General features: G+C 42.4%; 1 long non-coding RNA gene across 1 annotated transcript in view; it reads right to left on the bottom strand.

The window, feature by feature from the left end:
* Window positions 1–8,966: 8,966 nt before the first annotated feature.
* The window catches only part of LOC140187685 (uncharacterized), a 61,203-nt gene continuing 47,934 nt past the window's right edge, over window positions 8,967–22,235 (bottom strand). Inside the window, exons 3-4 of the long non-coding RNA XR_011883137.1 lie at window positions 20,450–20,518; window positions 8,967–10,679 (exon numbers count right to left, since the gene is read on the bottom strand). This is a non-coding gene — a long non-coding RNA (uncharacterized lncRNA). The remainder of the gene's footprint in view (window positions 10,680–20,449; window positions 20,519–22,235) is intronic.

The following is a 22,235-nucleotide window of genomic DNA, read 5'->3' as shown; positions in this document are numbered from 1 at the left end:
TTCAGTCATGTAGGATATGATGGGCTGAAGAGGTTGTCTCTGTGCTATGTAAGTCCATGATTCCATGTTGAACATGTGGGGAGTGGAGTTGTCTTTGATAGGATAAAGCCAGGGTGACCATGGGGATAAGTTACAAGGTTATTTGCTGGATTTTGTGCCAAAGTCCCAGTTGGTGCTGCTTCCGTTTTACAGGGTAAGTGAGAAAGTGAACACTCCAAGGTACCAATCTGGTTAAATTGCATCTACACTTGCACCTGGATTCAGTTTTTCACACCTCTAGCGAGACTTAATCAATGACTGACACCACTTGAAGATTTTTCAACATTTGGGCAGTCACGGTTTGTTGAGCAGACAACCACAGGCTCGGAATGGTGCACGGAGACCAACCTCCACACCGTACCTTCAGACTTCGGTTGCATCAGACGGAGGTGCAGAGCACCAGTCGCAGTCTTTTGCTTCTCTGAAAACCAGTTATTGTAAGCCAAATAAGGGACCAAAATTTAGCTGAAATTTAACTCATGGGAATGGATAAGGCATTTGGTTAATGTGCTAAAAGTAATTTGCTGCCATATTCCCACCAGAAATCTGCCAAGTGCCACGCTGGCTGTGGGCATGACTCATGTTGGAGAAACACCCACAGAAAAGAGGGAAGCATCTCCTGTGTTAATTATGCCACTGAATTCCAACTGATTTTAATTAGATGAACTGGGAGTTCTGGTCTGATGTGTAATGCAGTTCAATATATTTTTAGCAACACACACAAAATGCTGGAGGAACTCAGCTGGTCAGGCAACACTTTGGAGGGAAGTGAATTGTCAACTGTTGACTGTTTATTCATTTCCATAAATGATGCCTGACCTGCTGAGTGCCTCCAATATTTTGTGTGAGTGTGTGTGTGTGTATGTGTGTGTGTTGATCAAGATTTTCAGCATTTAAGAATCTCTTGTGTCTTTAATATATTTCTTCTCCTTAGCATTTTCAAAACCATTTACAGAATGGGGAGTAGAGATGAATAAAAAATTTTGATTACCAGCATGGTGTCTGGTGATTTCAGACATAATGTTTGATGAAGTATCAAGTCTCTGCTTCTCACTGCTTAATAACATGGTTCAGATTTAGAATTCACTTTCAAATTTAAACCAAGATCCCATCTAACCCCACTGATGAACTAATAAATCCCATGTTGCTATTTAAAAGACAAAGATACAGGAGCCTCAGGACTCACCTCACCAGTTTCAGGAACAGTTACTACCCCTCAACCATCAGGTTCTTGAACCAAAGTGGATAACTTCACTCAATTTAACTTGCCTCATCACTGAAGTGTTCCCACAACCTATGGACTCACTTTCATCTGATATTCTCAATATTTGTTGCTTAATTATTTATTGTCACTGTTTTTATTCTTTTTGTATTTACACAGTTTGTTGTATTCTGTGGTGCATTCTTTCATTGATTCTATTATGGTTATTATTCTATAGATTTTATTGAGTATGTCCACAAGCAAATGAATCTCAAGGTTGTGTATGGTGACGTATACGTACTTTGATAAAAAAATTACATTGAACTTTGCGTCCTGTGGTTATTCCCAATAATCTGGCCAGTAATTAGATGAGAGGCAAGTCTAGAGAAGTGTCACTTTTGGTCAGTAGTTATTCATCCCTCTGTTCCAAAAGACCAGAAAAATTATCATGTTCAGATTGCTATTTGAGAGTGCTTACTTCATACAATTTTGCTGCCACATTTCCTGGACTATAATTGCATCCATAAATGAGTTTGATTGTCTGTACAGCACTTTATGAATCCCTGAAAGGTACGGACATGCTATATTAATGGTTCTGTGTGTTCTGTATTGCTACCTTGTAAACGAATCATCTGTCAGCCAATTCAACAAACTTCATTATTGGGACTGTCATTCAGAATCTGCACAGAATGCAAAGAGGTAATGAGGAATCTATTCATCCCATCTTAATTAATTTATTCAGCTGGATCTGACTGTTTCCATTTGAAGCAAATAGTTGTTTCTTATGTGATTATGCTGCTCTGCCTAACTGTCTATCTAAATGTAAATAACTTGTCTTGAGGAGAAATATTCTGAATTTTTTTTTTCATCTTAAGTTTTTCTTTTAATAGCTTTGAACATATCCTTTTGCGATAGCCTTACAATTAGATTTGAAATAGTATTCTGGGTATTTGTTCCCATTTCTGTAGCTGCCTTGTGAGCATTCCATTCCACGTAAGAAAACACCATGTTCCTCTTTTCTTTTCTTACTCCTTCAACAGCTTATCACCATAGTCCATTTTCTCATTTGAAGAACATATTTCAACTAAACCCGTAAAATTCTGGAGGAACTCAGCAGGTCAGTATCATCCGTGGTGCGAAATGGACAGTCGACATTTTGGGCAGAGGCTCGGTCCAGGTGAAGCATCTTGAACAGAAAATTCAGCTGTCTATTTTCCTCCAGAGATGCTGCCTGACCCATTGGGAGTTCTCCAGCATCTTGCTTGTTGCTGCATGTTCCAGCATCTGCAGTCTCTTCAGTCTCAGATCAGAATCAGGTTTATTATCACCGGCATGTGTGGTGAAATTTGTTAACTTAGCAGCAGCAGTATTCTGACTTACCTGGCAACTGGCTGAACTGTTTATTCTGCACCTCCCGCTGGAGATCTGGTTTCAGAAAGTTCATGCAAGATCTCAGATTCCTGCTCATGAACAGCACTGCAGGTGTTTGATTTATCGTCGCATGAACAGAGATTGCGTACACAAAAAGGAAGTTGTCCACCTTCTGCTGTAGAGAAATATCCTCCTTGTTCATCATTTTAATGGACTTCTTCAAGGTTTGGATAAACCTTCCAGCTAACCCATTCATTGCTGGGTGGTGAGGAGCTGACTTGAAATGTTTGATGCCATTTTTCTTCATAAATAGTCTAAATTCTTCTGAAATGCATTGTGGTCCATTGTCACTCACAATTTAATCTGGTAAGCCATTTTTGGAGAAGGTAGTCTCGGTCTTTCCTGAGGTGGTTGGCTTCATTGGTATGACCTCTAGGCACTTTGAATGAGCATCCACAACAATCAGAAACATGGAGTCTATGAATGGCCCAGCAATGTCAATGTGTACTCTTTGCTACGGTGAAGATGGCCACTCCCATGGGTGTAACGGTGCCTGTGGGGGTGCATATTGAACTTTGTAGAATCCTGAACAGCTTTTGGTCCAGTTTTCAATCTGTCTGTCTTGTCCTGGCCACTACGCATAGCTCTGAGTGAGATTCTTCATCTTGACTGTACCCAGTTGTCCTTCATATAAATTTTCTAACAGTCTAGTTCACAATTTTGAGGGAACCACAACACGTGATCTACACATCAGCATTCTTTGACATACAGACAGATCGAACTCTGTCATCATTAGTTAATAGGTAGTAGTAACAATTAGTAAAGAGACCCTTACATTAACATTCAGAGGATGGACTTCCTCTAACTTTCCCGTGCTATGCAACACTGCTCCGAAGTGATGAACATCCCTCACATAGCTGTGAAAAACATGGATCACTTCCGAAACTTTAAGAGCCAGCAACAACAAAAATTGATTAAAAACAAGTCACTGTTGCCCCCAGCATTATCCCGCGTTGTTTGAAAAAGTGTCTAAGAAGACCAAGATTTGGATTCCTGCATCCAGCTCATGGTCTAATAGACATTAATAATCCACACCTTTTTGCCTACAATGGACATCTTCAAGCACTGGAAAAAAGCCACCAAAAAGAAACACTCTATGGAATTTTTTCTTGGATTTTTTTGTGCAGTTGAGAGCATACTCATTGAAACCTTGGAAGGAAGGAATCAGCATTGCAATGCTAAGAGCACCTGTCGACTCAGTGGAAGGAAGTGGTGAGAAGCTTTTCCTGTGGTAGACATAATGGACGCTTCTGACTTCTGCAATTAATGTCCATAAAATGGAATGAAAAATTGTAATGTGCACAGGTTTCCTGAGGAGACTGAGGTCCTTTAACATCTGCCGGACGATGCTGAGGGTGTTCTACGAGTCTGTGGTGGCCAGTGCGATCATGTTTGCTGTTGTGTGCTGGGGCAGCAGGCTGAGGGTAGCAGACACCAACAGAATCAACAAACTCATTCGTAAGGCCAGTGATGTTGTGGGGATGGAACTGGACTCTCTCACGGTGGTGTCTGAAAAGAGGATGCTGTCTAAGTTACATGCCATCTTGGACAATGTCTCCCATCCACTACATAATGTACTGGTTGGGCACAGGAGTACATTCAGCCAGAGACTCATTCCACCGAGATGCAACACTGAGCGTCATAGGAGGTCATTTCTGCCTGTGGCCATCAAACTTTACAACTCCTCCCTTGGAGGATCAGACACCCTGAGCCAATAGGCTGGTCCTGGACTTATTTCCTGGCATCATTTACATATTACTTTAATTATTTATGGTTTTATTACTATTTAATTATTTATGATGCAGCTGTAACAAAAACTCGGGATCAATAGACTATGACTATGTATAAATGGTAACCCCTATCAAGTTTATTTTATTCATCTGAATTTAAATTTATCAATTGACTTTATAATAGGTTAAAGATGCTTCCTGATGGCTATTCATGAAACAAAAATTGTAAAGCAAATCCACTGGCTGGATAGTTTGAAGTTCAGAGTAAATTCATTATCCAGGAATGTACTGTATATGTACTGTATTACCATATACTACCTTGTGATTTGTTTTCTTGCAGGGAAATAAGAAATACAATAGAATTTATGAAAAACTATGAATAAAAAGACTGACAGAAATCGAGGTGCAAAAGACTAATCATGCAAATGATAAAAAAGTAAATAAATAATACTAGGTTGTAGATTCCTTGAAAGTGAGTCTATAGGTTCTGGAGTCAATTCAGCATTGAGGTGAACAAGTTATCCACTCAATATGTGGAAAGTTAAAATCAACTAACATAACAACTTTATGTTTTTTGCAACAGTCTGTGATCTCTCTACAAATTTGTTCCTTTAAATCCTGCAGACTGTTGGGTGGTCTGTAATACAGCCCCATTAACGTAGTCATACATTTCTTCTTCCTCATTTCCACTCGTAACTCCTCATTAGCTGAGTTCTCCAGTCTGTCCTGGCTGTGACATTTTCCCTGAGTAGTAACACTGCCCCTTCTCCTTTAATCCCTCCTGCTCTGTTGTGTCTAAAACAACAGAACCCCATAATACTGAGCTGCCAATCCTGCCCCTCCTGCAACCATGTTGCACAAATGGCTACAACAGACATCCCACCCTGCAAAAACTCATTTCAGGGAGCTAGCATCATCAATTTGCAGGAGACTCCCGGAACTTCTGGGAGAGGTGGGATGTCTGCAATAAAGTGGCTCCTTAGCAGCCAGCCAACTAGTTTAAATAACGTTAGCTATGCTAATGAACGAATGACACCTGTTAAACTCACCTCAACATGTCTTTTACAGTCTTAACCCACCATGGGCAAAAGAAAAGTCACTGTTGTAAGCAGTTCAGCGAGCAACACTGTCATTATTTTTGACGCCTGTTAGGCAGGCGTACACTTTAGTGTAGTCTGGGGTGACGTACGTTTTATGTTTTCTTTTTCTGGAACACTCTGCCATGGCGCTCTCTCTCTCTCTCTCTCGCTCTCACTTGCTCACTTGCTCTAAAAAAAAACGATTTCTGGGATATTGTATATAATTTGCGGGCATCATGGAGCCACTATCAATATGCGGGAGACTCCCAGAACTTCCGGGAGAGGTAGGATGTCTGCTACAATATTGTAATTCCATGTGTTGATCATTGCCCTGAGCTCATCTGTCTTTCCTATGATACTTCTTGCATTGAAAGATAGGCAGTTCAGGACACTAGTCGCACCATGCTCAACCTTTTGATTCCTGACCTCGTCTGAGGTCTTAACAATATCTGTCTCCACAACCTCTCCAGAATCAGAATCAGGTTTATTATCACTGACATATGTTGTGAAATTTGTTAACTTTAGGGCAGCAGTACAATGAAATACATAATAAATAAATAAATAAATATATAGAAAAAACTATATTACTGTAAGTATATATATGACTGTTAAATTGTTATGTTAAAATAAGTACTGCAACAAAACAGAAATATAAAAGTAGTGAGGTAGTGTTCATGGGTACAATGTCCATTTAGAAATCAGATGGCAGAGGGGAATAAGCTGTTTCTGAATTACTGAGTGTGCGCCTTCAGGCTTCTGTACCTCCTTCCTGATGGTAACAATATAAAGAGGGCATGCTCTGAGTGGTGGGGGTCCTTAATGTTGGATACTGCCTTCCTAAGGCACTGCTCCTTGAAGATGTCTTGGATACTACGTAGGCTCGTTGCCATGATGGAGCTGTCTAATTTCACAAGTTTCTGCACTATCTGTCCTGGCATTCTGGTTTCCATCTCCCTGCAACTCTAGTTTAAACCACCTCAACCCACCCCCGCGCCATGCAGCACTAGCAATCCTTCGTGCTAGGAGATACGTCCCCCTCCAGTTCAGATGTAAAGCATCTCTTCTGTGCAGGTCCCACATTCCCTGGAAGAGAGCCCAATGATACAAAAATCAGACACCCTCCCTCCTACACCAATTCCTTAGTCACATGTTAAACTGCATAATCTTATTTCTGACCTCACTAGTATGTTGCATGGGTAGTAATCCTGAGGTCACAACTCTGGAGGTCCTGCACTTTATCTTAGCATCTAGCTCCCTGAACTCACTTTGCAGAACCTCGTCACTCTTCCTACCTTTGGACAATTACCTCTGGTTGCTCACACTTCCACTTAAGAATGCCGAGGACTCGACTGGAGATGTCCTGGACCCTGGCACTTGGGAGGTAGTATACCATCCAGGAATCTTGTTCTCATCCATAGAACCTCCTTTCTCCTTCCCTAACAAACGAATCCCTGATCTCCAGAACTCGCTTCTTCTCCCCCCTTCCCTTCTGAGTCACAGAGCCGGACTCCGTTATGACTTTCCTCTACAAGGTCATTCCCCCCCGCCCCCCCAACAGTATCCAAAGTGATATACCTATAGTTGAGGGCGACTCCTCTACTGCCATGATGAGGCCAAACTCAGGCTGGAGGAGCAACACCTCATATACCGTCTGGGTAGTCTCCAGCTCCTTGGCATGAACATTGAATTCTTCAACTTCCAGTAATTCCCTCCCTCTCCCTTCCCCCATCCCAGTTTCACTCTGCCCACTCTTCCAGCTGCCTATTACCTCCCTTATCGTTCCGCCTCCTTCTACTACCCATTGTGCTTTCCCCTATTCCTTCTTCACCTTTTCTACTTTTCCCCTCCCCCACCCCTTTATCTTTCCCCTTACTGGTTTTTCACCTGGCACCTACCAGTCTTCACCTACCCACCTACCCACCCTCCCCCCACTTTCTTCATAGGGCCTCTGCCCCCTCCCTCTACAGTCCTGACGAAGGGTTCCGGCCCGAAACGTCGACTGGTCGTTTCCACGGATGCTGCCCGACCTGCTGAGTTCCTCCAGCGTGCTGTGCGTGTTGCTTTGACCCCATCATCTGCAGAGTATTTTGTGGCCACGGGTAATCTGCACTGGTTGTTTAAACCCATTCCCCTTCCTGTCTGTTGCCCGTGTCTTGCACCTTGGGTGTAATTGCCTCTGCAAATGTCTTATCTATCAACACCCACCCCTTCCCCCGAACGATCCGGAGTTCATCCAGTTCCAGCTCCAGCTCCTGAAGGCAGATTGTTAGAAGCTGCTGCCAGAGCCACTCTTTGCAGGTGAAGTTGTTAGGTGCACTGGGGGTCTCCCTGTCTTCCCACTTGCGCAAGAAGAGCTTTCAATTCTTCTGCTTGGCATTCCTACTGTTCTATATATACGAAGAGAAAACAAAAAATAAATAATGGAAAAATATCTACCTACAGCTTTTCACTTTCTCTCACCGAAGCCTCGAAGCGCTAAAGCCTCAAAATCCTCACTCTAACACTGTCCACTCCAAAGATGGCCACTCCTCTTCCCCTGACTTATTTTAATTTGTTCTTACCAATCAATCCCAATCGCTGATTAGCCACTGCTCAAAGGACCAAACTGTCGCCAGTCAATGCCTTATGTATTTGAGTACTAGGGTGGTTTGAATATCTCAGAAACTGCTGATCTCCTGGGATTTTCATACACACCAGCCTCTAGAGTTTACAGAGAATGGTGCAAAAAACTCAAAACATCCATTGATCAGCAGTTCTGTGGGTGAAAATGCTTTGTTATTGAGCGTGGTCAGAGGAGAATGGCCCGACTGGTTCAAGCTGACAGGAAGGCGACAGTAACTCAAATAAGCATGTGTAGTGTGCAGAAGAGCACCTCTGAATGCACAGCATGATGAACCTTGAAGCAGATAGGTCTCAACAGCAGAAGACCATGAACATATACTCAGTCGTCACTTTGATAGGTATAGGAGGTACTTAATAAAGTGGGCATTGAGTGTATTGACTTTAGTTTTATTAGGCATCCTTGGTGCTTCACTTGTCCAAATGCTGTCTTCATGTCAAGGCTGGTCACCCTCACCTAATTGGAACCTCTGGAATTAGATTAGACTAGATTAGCTTTATTTGTCTCAAGTACGTCAAAGCATACTGTGAAATGCTTCATTTGCATCAAGTCAAATCAGCAACGATTGTGCTGGGCAGCCCGCAAATGTTGCCACGCTTCTGGCGCCAACATAACATGCCCACAACTTACTAAACCTAACTTGTACATCTTTGGAATGTGGGAGGAAACCAGAGCACTTGGGGGAAATCTGCACGGTCATGGAAAGAACGTACAAACTCCTTACAGACAGCGTCGGGAAATGAACTCTGATTGATGACCACTGACACTGTACATCGATTGTGCTTACCACCACACTACTGTGCTGCCTATACCGTACTGGAACTCGGTGTGTGTGTTATTTACAGACAGCATCATTAAAGTCAAAGTGAAATCCAAATTTTATTTATTTTAAATACACATATTCACACATCAATTGGTACAATAGTGTAGATAATAATTACTATAGTATTAATACTTCAGATGTTCATTTTGATAAAAATTAAAGTAATTGTAGTACACTTACATAAGATTCTGGTGAAAGTGTATAGGAATATAATGTTTAGGTTTGCCCTCCCAACTTGAGCAAGGATTTTCTTGGAGAAGCGCGATGACCGTTCATAAAGTTGATTCTGGGATGGAAAGGGTGGGACTGTTTTACAATGAGGGATTAAGCAGTTTGGGCTATACCTTCTGGAAGTAAGAGGCCTAAGAACTGAAATACCCCATATTCTTATTGGGCTTGGCAGGGAGATCGAACAATGTTTCTTCTGGCTGTATGTCTGAAACTGGTGTCACCGACTAAAAATCAAGAGACAGCCTATCTAGACTGAAACAAAGAACATTTCTTCACCAAGAGGGTAGTGAATCCTAAGAATTCTCTTGTTAAGAGGGCTGTGCAGTCTGTCACTGAGTACATTCAAAACAGACACTGGTGGAAGTTTTAATATAAGGAAAGCAGGATTCATGTAAATTCATTCTATTTATCACATGCGCATTGAGACTTACAGTGAAATGCTTCATTTGTTTTTGTAACCAACACAAGCATTGACAATATTTTGGTGACAACATAGCAGGCTTGGCAGGAGAGTGGAGCCAGTGCTGGAAATAGCAATGAGGTGAAATTGAGATGTGCGGGGCAGGATGGAGTTCAAATATCTTCTATTGCTATATTATTCTCCATTGAAATGGGTGTCACTTCACTGAAGGATCATGAATACTACAGTCATATACAAATCAATGGATATGTGTAACAGATATCACCACATTTGAACAGTGACGTTCCAGTTACATGGATTACAGAGTGTTTGAATAAAGATATCAATGATTTTCTTGTAAGGTATCCTGTTCAGCCAAGATTCCCCTTATACCCTCCTTTGGTGTCCCAGACTTGGCATTTTCTCCATTCTTGGGAGGAATTTGGATTGTGTGAACTTCTAATTCTTTGCCACCGATGCCTGTGGAGACCAAGTATTGAGTCTATTTAAAGTGGAGGTCAATAAGTTCTTGATTAGTCAGGGTACTCAAGTTTATGGGTAGAAGACAGGGGAATGGCATTGAGAGGGATAATAGATCAGCCATGATGAAATGGTGGAGCAGATTCGATGGGCTGAATGGCCTAATTCTGCTCCTATGTCTTATGGCTTTATGAGAGCAATTTGGCAGGTTGTCAGGGTCCAGAGATCCTTTACTATTTTCCCTCTTCTCATGATCATCATTTTCTGTGTCCTGCCACTCCAATGCATAAAAGCTGCATTGAATTGCAAGTTTCTCTTCTTCACACTCCCTGCTCCATTATACAGTACCTCCGTCTCAGTCAACATGTTTCAATAATTTCAAAGTGAATTTTTGCAAGTGTAATTTACAGAAACTAAATATAAAGAATATCAAGCTATAACATATTTAAGAAAGTTTTGTAATTTTACAATACAACATAAAGGAAAAGCACCATTTCTAAAATTAAATAAAAACAAACATTGAACAAAAATGAGCTAAAGGAACTAGAAGTTTGCATATTCATTGCTTTGTAAGTGCTACAACGTGCTTTGATGAAGCATCTTGTCTTCAGATAGAAAAGCTTCCAATGTCATCTGTTACGCATCCTATAACAGAAAGATCAAGTTAGTTTTCTTATAAATAGTTCACCAGATTCGATTTTGATTTCTATAATTAATCAGACCTCAACATTAATCGAGATCATAGAGTTATGGAGTTATTAAGGCAAAGTGGGAAGATGCTTGACGCACCCATTATCTTTAGGCCAGCTCTTAAGATACCAATCCAATCAGCCCCATCCCGCCACTCCCACTATGTGAACATAGTTCTCAGCCATCCCACCCTGCTAAAACTCATTTCAGGGAGGTAGAACCATCAATTTGCGGGAGACTTCCGGGAGAGGTGGGATGTCTGCAATAGAGTAGCTCCTTAGCAGCTGGCCAGCTAGTTTAAATAACATTAGCTATGCTAATGAACGAATGACACCTGTTAAACTCACCTCAACATGTCTTTTACAGTCTTAACCCCCCCAAGTCACTGTTGCAAACAATGCAGCGAACAACACTGTCATTATTTTGACCCCTATTAGGCAGGGGTACACTTTAGTGTAGTCTGGGGTGACGTACGTTTTATATTTTTTGGCACACTCTGCCATGGCGCGCTCTCTCTCTCTCTCGTGGTCGCTCTCGCGCTCTCTCTTGCTTTTCTCTCGCTCGCTCTCAAAAAAATTGATTTCCGTGATATTGTATATAATTTGCGGGCATCAGGGAGCCACTATTAATATGTGGAAGACTCCTGGAAGTTCCGGGAGAGGTGGGATGTCTGAGTTCTATATAATTTTATAGTCATAGTCATACTTTATTGATCCCGGGGGAAATTGGTTTTCGTTACAGTTGCACCATAAATAATAAATAGTAATAGAACCATAAATAGTTAAATAGTATCTCCTTCAAGTTCTTTCCAGTTTCTTTTGGTTGTCAATGACTTCTGTTTCCATCAAATCCTTTGCAGGAGACAAAGTAGTAATAATGAGTAAGGGATCATATTTTCAGGATTGAATCAGGGGTCTCCCATAATCACAAACTAGAGAAAATCTGGAGATACTGGAAATCCAAGCAGCACATACAAAATGCTGGAGGAACTCAGCAGGCCAGGCAGCATCTATGAAAAAGAGTACAGTTGACATTTCGGGCCAAGACCATTCATTAGTACAGGAGAAAGAAAGAGTCAGAGTTAGAAGGTGGGTGGGGGGAGGAAGAAACACAAGGTGACAGGTGAAACCAGGAGTGAGGGAGGGGTGAAGTAAAGAGCTGGGAAGTTGATCAGTGAAAGAGATACAAGGCTGGAGAAGGGGGAATCTGACAGGAGAGGACAGAAAGCCGTGGAAGAAAGAAAAGGGGGAGGAGCACCAGAGGGTGGTGATAGGCAGGTAAGGAGATACATTGAGAGACGGAAAAGGGAATGGGGAATGGTGAAGGGGGGTGGGCAGTTTGAGAAATAGCTGTTCATGCCATCAGGCCGGAGGCTACCCAGACGGAATAAAAGCTGTTGCTCCTCCAAGCTAAGGTAAGTGTGGCAGTAGAGGAGGCCATGGACTGACATGTCAGAATGGGCATGGGAAGTGGAATTAAAATGGGTGGCTATTGGGAAATCCTCCTTTTCCTGGTGGACAGAGCGTAGGTGCTCGGCGAAACAGTCTCCCAATCTACATCAGGTCTCACTGATATACAGGAGGCCACACTGGGAGCAACAGATACAGTAGATGACTCCAGCAGACTCACAGGTGAAGTGTCACCTCACCTGGAAGGACTGTTTGGGGCCCTGAAGGGTAGTGAGGGAGGAGGTATAGGGGCTGGTGTGGCACTTGTTCTGCTGCAAGGATTAGCACCAGGAGTGAGATCAGTGGGGAGGGACGAATGGACAAGGAAGACGTGTAGAGAGTGATCACTGTGGAAAGCAGAAAGTGGGGGGGGGGAGGGGAAAGGAAAGACGTGCTTGGTGGTGGGATCCTGTTGGAGATAATGGAAGTTATGAGGAATTATGTGCTGGACACGGAGGCTGGTGGGGTGCTAGGTGAGGACAAGAGGAACCCACTCCCTAGCTGGGTGGCGGGAGGATGCAGTGAGAGCACACGTGCACGAAATGGAAGAGATGTGGTTGAGGGCAGTGTTGATGATGGAGGAAGGGAAGCCCCTTTCTTTGAAGAAGGAGAACATCTCCTTCATTCTGGAGTGAAAAGCTTCATCCTGAGAGCAGATGCAGCGGAAACGGAGGAGTTGAGAGAAGGGGGTGGCATTTTTACAGGTAACAGGGTGGGAGGAGGTATAGCTGAGGTCACTGTGAGAGTCCTTGGGTTTATAAAAGACATCAGTAGATAAGCTGTCTCCAGAGATAGACAGAGAGATTGAGAAAGGAGAGGGAGGTCTAAATTTGAGGGCAGAGTGGAAGTTGGAGGCAAAGTTGATGAAATGGATGAGCTCTGCATGGGTGCAGGAAGCAGCACCAATGCAGTCATTGATGTCCCATAATCATGTGTATTCGGGCTGCAACCACCAAGAGGGCAGCTTCTTGCAGCAAAGCTGAAGTTGGTGTGATGACACCAATATGGAGGTTTGATTCTCTAGGATTCTATGTCTAATCACTCTGACCTCAGCATTAATGTAATAATTCCAAGATCTGTATTGGTGCGATGAGTCCAACTTCACCATTGGTGAAGTCACTCCATCCTCTTTGTCAATGCGATCATTTCAACTTCAGCAATATTCAAGCATTTTCACCCAAGGTATTTTGTTTGATGAACACCATATGCAAAATGCTGGAGGAACTCATCAGATCAGGTAACATTTATTGACATTTTGGGTTGAGACCCTTCACTGGGACTGAATCATTACTGTTTATTTACCTCCATAGATACTGCCTGACCTGCTGAGTTCCTCCAGCATTTTGTGTGTGTGGCTCCAGACTTCCAGCAACTACAGAATCTCTTGTGTCTCTTTTGTTTGATGGCCTTACCCCTCTGAATTTCAGCAGGTTATTAAGCCTATGGTATTGCTTGATATTCAGTAGGACCCCCAGGTGGAAAATATTTTTCTTTGTGCACGGGAATCAATAACAACTGCTGAAAATCTATTTATTGTTAGGAAGGATGCAAAGGAGCTAAGTCTGGGATGAAATCAGCAGAAGAGGGCTGGGAGCTGGGATGTTGGGGAACAGAAGTGGGTATCTGATGGTATGTATGGTCAATGGGCATGTAAAGTTGTGTGAACGTGTTTATTGAAGGAGTCAGCTGATTAGGTTGGGCATTGGTTAGCTCCTGGAGATCATGCGTCAGGAAGCAATTGGATGCCAAGTTGAGGTTGGCATCAGTAATGAGGCAATTGGCAGTCAGTGGAAGTGATTGTTGGTGCTGATAACACTAGATGTCAGACAGCAGTAAGTAAGGGGATGGACTCAGTCAAAGGGGCCATTGTTAGCTGTAGTCAGGGGAGGTTTCTGGATCGGTTGACAGGTTGGAGTACGATCAGGTTGGGTCAGTGATTCAGTGCATAGGTGTGGGTATGGGGCAAAGATTGTGAACCAAGTAATAGATGAGTCTTATCTTGGGGTTTTGTGCCTAGAAAGGGAAATGCTAAAGAAGTACAAGTTTTTTTGTTAGAGGGCAACAACCTAAGGAGTTTCCTCATTCTGGGTGGGTAAGGCAGTCCTGACAGCCGGTGGTGAAAGCAATCCAAAGTTCAACGTTCAAGGTAAAATTGATATCAAGGTAGGTATATGTCATCACAGTTGTGGGCCTTTACATACATGATCCAGAAACCCACCAGTGGCAGTTACAACAATGGGCAGCACTGTGTGTGCTTGAACTCTGCTGCACATGGGCAAGTGAGGTGGCTGAGGATCCCGAAGGAAAATCATGGACCAACGTTTCCTCATATTTTTTTTTACACAGTTGTGTAGACCAATCATTGCTCTGAGGAGGAAATTTTTCTACGGCCTGAAAACTGCGTGGCACTTTTAATGTCTAAGCGTGAAGACAATTCAAACTATGTGGCAACAAAGGCTGTGTGCACGGGAGCATTTCAGTTACTGCGCGGCCTCGCACTCGCACAGCTTAGAGGGAATAGTGTCACGGACACTATGTAACTCACACTAAGTGCCTGATTGCATTTATGGGATATCTTCAATGAAATGAAATGTTTGGTGGCCAACAGCATAGTACAAGGCAATCTAGTGACTGACATCCCCGTTAGTGCAATCATGTTAATCTCAACTGTAGTGTCAACAGTAGCCTTTGCACTCTGAACATGATGAGGAAGATCTTTCAATCGCCCCTTTGGTGATGACTCTCTGCACTTGGCATAAGTGCTGACGTCGCAATGGTGCTGAGATAGTATTCACATCCCATTCACCCTCACTCAGTACACTGCTACGGTCAAAGCGTTGATGAACAGAGTGACCCTGGGGTCCAAGCTCATAACTCCCTGAAACTGACTACACAGGTTGATAGGGTGACTGTGAAGGCATACGACATGCTTACCTTCATTTGTTAAAATATTGAGTTCAAAAGTCAGGAAGTTATGTTGCAACTTAATAGAACTCCAGTTAGGCGGTATCTGGAGTATTGCATACAGCTCTGGTCACCTCATTATAGAAAGGATGACGGGGTTTTAGGGAGGGTACAGAAGATGTTTACCAGGATGCTGTCTGGATTAGAGGCCACGTGCTAAAATGAGAGGTTGGACAAATTTGGGTTGTTTTTTTCCGGAGCGGTGGAGGCTGAGGGGATATCTGATAGAGGTTCATAGGATTATGAGAGGCATGGATACAGTATTACAGACTATACCTTCCCAGGGTTGAAATGTCTAATACCGGAGGGCGTGTTTTTAAGGTGAGAGGGAGTAATTTCAAAAGAGGTGTGACGGGCAAGTTTTTTACATAGAGAGTGGTGGGTGGCTGGAACGCACTGCCTGGGGAGGTGGTCAAGGCAGAAACATTAGCGACTTTTAAAAGATGTTTAGATACAGTAAGGCAGAATCAGAACCAAGTTTGATATCACTGGCATATGTCATGACATTTGTTGTTTTGCAGCAGCCGAACATTGCCACACATATTAATAAAAACTATAAATTACAATAAGAAATATATATAAAAAATAAATTAGATAAGTCATACAAAAAGAGAGGAGACATGCTGAGGTAATATTCATGGGTTCATTGTCCATTCAGGTTGTGTTCCCAGCCACACAATCATGGGTGTGGAGAGAATAGAGCAGTTGACTAAGCACACCTCCTTGAGTAACGCCAGTGTTGATTGTCAGTGAGGAGGAGTTGTTATTTCTGATCTGCACAGACTCTGGTCTCCCAATGAGGAAGTCAAAGATCCAGTTGCAGAGAGAGGTACAGAGGCCCTGATTTTGGAGCTTATTGATTAGAACTGAGGGCATGGTGGTGTTGAACGCTGAGTTGTAGTCAATAAGCAGCAGCCTGATGTAGGCATTGCTATTGTCCAGGTGACCCAAGGCCTTGTGGAGAGCCAGTGAGGTTGCATCCACTGTAGACCTATTGTGACAATAGGCAAATTGCAGTGGGTCCAAGTGCTTGCTTAAGCAGGAGCTGATTCTAGCCATGACCAACCTCTCAAAGCACTTCATTGCAGTAGAGGTGAGTATCACTGGCCATGAATGTGAGGAAGATGAAAGGATATGGACATAGTGTAGGAAGAAGAGATTAATTTAGCTGGCTGTTTGATTACTAACTTAACTGGTTTGGCACAACATTGTGCTGTACCGTTCTATGTTCTGTGCTGAAGGTAACTCCTTGAGCTTTTCCCACCAAGCCACACATTGTATTTTTAATTATAATTTTGTTATACATACATTTCTTTATGTATGAGCTTGCATTTGTGATTTTGTTATCATAGCGAGGAAGGTTGTCTAAAGTTACAGAAGGATATACTGTAGATCAGCCTGAAAACTGGGTGGATGAAATGAGGGTCAGAAAACTACTGATAATGAAATTGTTTCTCCTAATCTTGTTTCATCTCGTTGAATGGAAAGGGTCTTAATATAGATGGCCAGGCTATTGCCAGAGTAAAAGGGAAAGAATTTTGCTTCTACTTCACATTCAACATCCTCCCATTTTACAGAAGAGAAAAACTATGGCAGTGTGAATTTTTTTGATTGACGCTCCAGATATTTATTTTGATGAACTGCTGCAAAGATTTACCGCTTCATGCAGGAATAAATGGAAGCTTTAGAGAGGGTGCGCAGGAGCTTTACCGGGATGCCCCTGGATTAGAGAATATGCCATGTGAAGATAGATTGAGCGGGCTAGAGCTTTTCTCTTTGGAGGGAAGGAGGTTGAGAGGTGGCTTGATAGAGCTTACAAGATGATAGGTGGCATAAATTGAGTGGACAGCCAGGGACTTCTTGCCAGGCTGGAAATGGCTAATACAAGGGGGCATAATTTTAAGGTTATTGGAGGAAAGTGTAGGGGGAATGTCAGATGTATGTTTTTTTACGTATAGAGTGGTGGGTGTGTGAAATGCCCTGCCAGGGGTGGTAGTAGAGGCAGATACATTAGGGGTATTTAAGAGATTCTTAGACACAAAGACAATAGAAAAATGGAGGGCTATGTAGGAGGGAAGGGTTAGATGATCTTAAAGCAGGTTAAAAGGTAGGTACAACCAACCTGGGCCAAAGAGCCTGTACTGTGTTATAATATTCTACGTTCAATATTCTAAAAGGGAGTGAGACTACGGATGGGAATGGTGGTGGAGGAAGTGGGGTCAGGGTGAGTAGGGTGCAGGGCGAGAAGCAGGCTTATCTGTCAGCGAGGAAGTCTCAGTGCTACCCAGACAGGAAGTACAAAGCAGCATGATTTTTTTTTTCAAACAGCCTTGTGCTTGGATCTTTTCAAACAAATTGAAGCACAAAAGTATGCTTACAGCTATGAAAGATATTCAGTGTACGGTAAAGTCATCACAAAGGACATGTTGATCAGTGAAGGCAATAGATGCTGAAGGTTCATGTTAATTTGTGGATGTATATGATTGACATTTGGCAGTAAAAGTGTACATGCTAATGATGTGTCACCATATCACCAGTGTCACCCTGAGATTCATCTTCTTGTGGGCATATAACAGATGATTGTGGAGAAAATGTTAAAAAGGGATATTAATTTAATGAACCTAGCTCTTGCAGCTCCCCATTGTTGGAACTCTTCCTGTATTCTCAGAAGCGAGGCTTCCTCTAGCTGAATTGTTTTGTTTCGGAACTGTTTCACGTGCAATCATTTAAGAAACATACCAGATTGGGATACTTGTAAACACAGGAAGCTCTTACTTAGACTGCAGGGACTAGCAGAGCCAATTGGCCCAATTCCACACAGTATGACTCAATGGTCATGACATTCAAATGAGGAAGGTAAATAATTCTACAAAGACAGGGTCCAAATAGAAATATACACTCGGTGGCCACTCTGTTAGGTTCCTCCTGTACCTAATAAAGCAGCCACTGAGTGTATGTTCATGGTCTTCTGCTGCTGTAGCCCATCCACTTCAATGTTTGACATGTTGTGCATTTTCTGCACACTGTTGTAACGTGTGGTTATTTGAATTGCTGTCACCTTCCTGTCAGCTTGAACCAGTCTGGTCATTCTCCTCTGACCTCTCTCATTAACAAGGCTTTTTAATCCAAGGAACTGCCACCCACACTAGAAATTTTTTTTTGTTTATTGCACCATTCTCTTAAATTATAGGGACTGTTGTGCATGAAAATCCAAGGAGATCAGCAGTTTCTGAGATGCTCAAACCACTCCGTCTGGCACCAAGAATCATTCCACAGTCAAGGTCACCTAGATTACATTTCTTTCCCATTCTGATGTTTAGTTTGAACAACGACTGAACCTCTTGACGCTGTCTGCGTGCTTCTATGCTCTGAGTTAGTGCCACATGTTTGGCTGATTAGATATTAATGAGCAGGTGCAAAGGTGTACCTAATAAAATGGCCATTGAGTGTACAAAAGGTACTTGAGTGTAAAGCTGATTTTGACCTTGTTTATTTGGAGGAAGACTTTAGATTTCCTAATTCTGTTATGTTCTCCATATGTTCACAATAGCAAGCACTGTCTTATGTGAGATACAGGAGTTTACAGGTGCTGCAATCTGTAGTAACAAACAAGATGCTGGCTAAGCTCAATGTGGCGGGCAGCAACTACTGAGGGAAATAGACAGTCAACGTTTCCGGCTGAAAACCTGCATCTGAACTAAAAGATAGAGGGGAGGTAACCAATGAAGAAAGGTGGAGGGAAGAGGTGGAGCAAGAGCTGGCAAGTGATAGGTGGATGCAAGTGATGAAGGTCATTCAGGCAGATGGAAGAGAGGAGTGTAGAAATAGTGACAGAGGCTCGAGGGTGATGGGTAGAGGCAACAAAGGGCTAAAGGTGATGGAATCTCATCCAGTCTCTTTTAAGTCCTTTCAACATAGAACATCAACCAAGATGCTTTGCAAAAACGAATAATTCATGCCAAGTTGTAGAAGGAGCAGTTAAGTAGAGTTATTTTGCAACTTTATAAAACTGTGGTTAGGCCACATCTGGAGTACTGCATACAGTTCTGGTCACCCCATTATAGGAAAGATGTTGAGGCTTTGGAAAGGGTGCAGAAGAGGTTTACAAGGATGCTGCCTGCTACAGAGGGCATTTGCTATCACGAGAGGCTGGATAAGCTTGGGTTGTTTTCTCTGGAGCACCAGGGGCTGAGGGGGCCATCTGATAGAGGTTTATAAGAGGCACAGATAGAGTGGACAGAAAGTATCTGTTTCCCAGGGTTAAAATGTCTAATACCAGAGAGCATGCATTGAAGGTGAGAGGGGGTAGGTTCAAGGAGGATATGAGGGGTAAGTTTTTTACTCAGAGGGTCCTGAATGCCTGGAATCTGCTGCCTAGTGTGGTGGTAGATGCAAATACATTAGAGGCTTTCAAGAGACGTTTGGATAGGCACATGTATGTCAGAAGGATAGAGGGATATGGACATGGTGTAGCTAGGAGGGATTGGTGTTTTGTTGGTTTTGATTTTTTTTAGCTGCTTTGGCACAACATTATCGGCCAAATGGCCTGTTCTGTGCTGTACTTTCTATCTTCTATGTAATATTAAGAACAGATGGAAAGGAAATGGGACCAGATGGTACAAATCCCAGTGTTTAATTTGCCATTTTTTTAGGCTTTCCCAAATGACTGGCGCTAAAATTAGGGACTACGTGTTTGCTCTGGCATGCACTAACTGATTTGAAAGAAATTGAAAATGATATAATAACAACAACATATTCTCTGTGGATATTATTTCAGGCATTCACTTTCAGCAGTGCATTCCAGTCAATGGGATTGGGCTAACACTGTCACAAGTCAGATTTATTGATGGAAGAAATTAATAATTCATGCACACTTTGTGATTTTTGCTTCAAGAGATGAAGTGGACAAAGTACTGTAATGGAGTGGTGAGGGAGCCGTAATCTACAGGATCACCTCTGTCCCGTGAATGGTGATACAACTGTCAGAAACTTTTCGGGGAGATGGTTCCATTTTCCTCTTAGCAGGATCCTGGATGGCTTAATGCATCCAGCAGAAGAGCAGATTTCAGCCCCAAAACTCCTCTTTAAGACCCGCAATGTTTACTCACTGTACGCATTATCGTTCATTGAAAGAATAAGCAAAACAGCACCAAAATCTCACCCTCCGTTAATCAATGGAGGCATTCTTATTGAAATAACTTGTGCAAATAACTAGGCCATTCTCTGAGTCTTTCAACATTATCAACGTTTTGTGACATTAAAAGTACCACGGCAAATTAGTAAAAGATAAAATGTCAAAAAACGATCACTTACGTATTGCACTACCCAACCACAGAAACAGAATTCTGTTCTCCACTTTCAGGAACTCCAAATTTTGTTTCTCTAAAAGATAAATGAAATACTTCTATTGTATCGACTATTATTAACAAACTTCAAATGAGATTCCATTTCAAGTGTTGCGTGGATGAAATAACTGTGAAATGGCTGGAGAATCTCCTTGTGTGTTGTTTGCAAAGAACTGATAGATGTCAATAACTTCTGATGTCCTAATGTCATTGTATGAATCCCACCCTGTGGGGATGTGGACAGAAGTGACCAGACAACCAAATTCCACAAATATTTCCAGTGTGTGTGAAATATTTTGTTCTGAGGATCTTTTCACCATTGGTTTCAGAGAAGTGGCATTTAAGGGACACTTAGATGAAAAAAAATGGAGGGTTATGGGCTACGTAGGAGTTAAGGATTATATTGATTGTGGAGTGGTTTAAAATATTTATTGATGAAACTTCTTCATAATCTAATGAATATTGAAAGGTGTAGATAGAGTGGATATGGAAAAGATAATTCCTATAGTGGGGAGTCAGGGACCAGAGGGCACAGCCTCAGAATAGTAAGACATCCTTTTAGAATGGAGATGAAGAGGAATTTCTTTACTCAGAGGGTGGCTAATCTGTGGAATTCATTGCTACAGAAGGTTGTGGGGGCCATGTCATTGGACATATTTAAAGCAGAGGTTGATAGGTCCTTTATTAGTCAGGGTGCCAAAGGATAAGGGGGGAAGGGGGGATCAGTCATGATGGAATGGGGAGCAGATTCAATGGGCTGAATGGCCTAATTATGCTTAAAGAAAGAGAAAATACAATGACCAAACGGCCTGTGCTGTACTGTTCTGTTCTATGTTCTGTGTAAGGTGTCATAAAATCAAAAACTTTTGGAGTCCAGGGCAATTCATTTCATTGAGCCTGTACTGACTCATTGAAACAATCACCTGAATTCTCAATTTTCTATTTTCTACAGAGTCTTGCAGTTTTGTTTCTTTTCAAATATTTATCCAGTTCCTTTTGGATGTTACTGTTGCCCTTGCCTCCATCAGGAGAAGCCTTTCACCCCTTGAGATTTTCTGTTAAACAGGATTGGAAACTCAAGAGGGAATCACGCATGTGTAAGGCAAATTCCAAGGAGCAGGAAGTGATGCTTGAGATCTGGTTACATATTTTTATGTATTTTGCAGAATATGTCTCTGAAACAGTAGATGTCGAAGGCGAGGCTGTGGACTCACTTTGAGATTCATGTTACATGTGCTCCTGGGTTCTGGTTACTGTCCTCTTTTGCTGTTTTTGAGCAGTTTGAATGTGGCAATTGGTGTGGACTGGGGCACTTCAGCAAAGAGTAACCCTGTGGCCTGCATTGGTTAGTGGCGCGGTGCCAAGCTGAGCTAAGCTGAATAGTACTGGTTTGATGTTTGATATTCTATGCGCTGTTCACTTGCTTTTCACTGTTTGCAAAATTTGTTCTTTTTTCACACGTTGGCTGTTTGATGTTTTCTTGAGCGGGTTCCATAGTGTTTCTTTGTTTCATGACTGTCTGTGGGAGGATGCACCTCAGAGTTGTACTCTGTATACATACTTTGATAGTAAAGGAACCTTCAAAGTCATAGAGAACTGCTGTCCAGAAACAGGCTCTTTGACCATTTTGTCTGTCCAGAACTGTTATTCTGCCTAGCCCCTGGATCATGTCCAGGATAACTGGAGCATAGGTCATTGACATATGGACCATAGCCCTCCATACCCCTCCTATCCATGTACTTATCCCAACTTCC

The sequence above is a fragment of the Mobula birostris genome, chromosome 25 (genome assembly GCF_030028105.1).
Source record: "Mobula birostris isolate sMobBir1 chromosome 25, sMobBir1.hap1, whole genome shotgun sequence".
NCBI classification, from domain to species: domain Eukaryota; kingdom Metazoa; phylum Chordata; class Chondrichthyes; order Myliobatiformes; family Myliobatidae; genus Mobula; species Mobula birostris.
The sequence above is the reverse complement of the archived record's forward strand: the minus strand, read 5'-3'. Positions and strand labels throughout refer to the sequence as shown.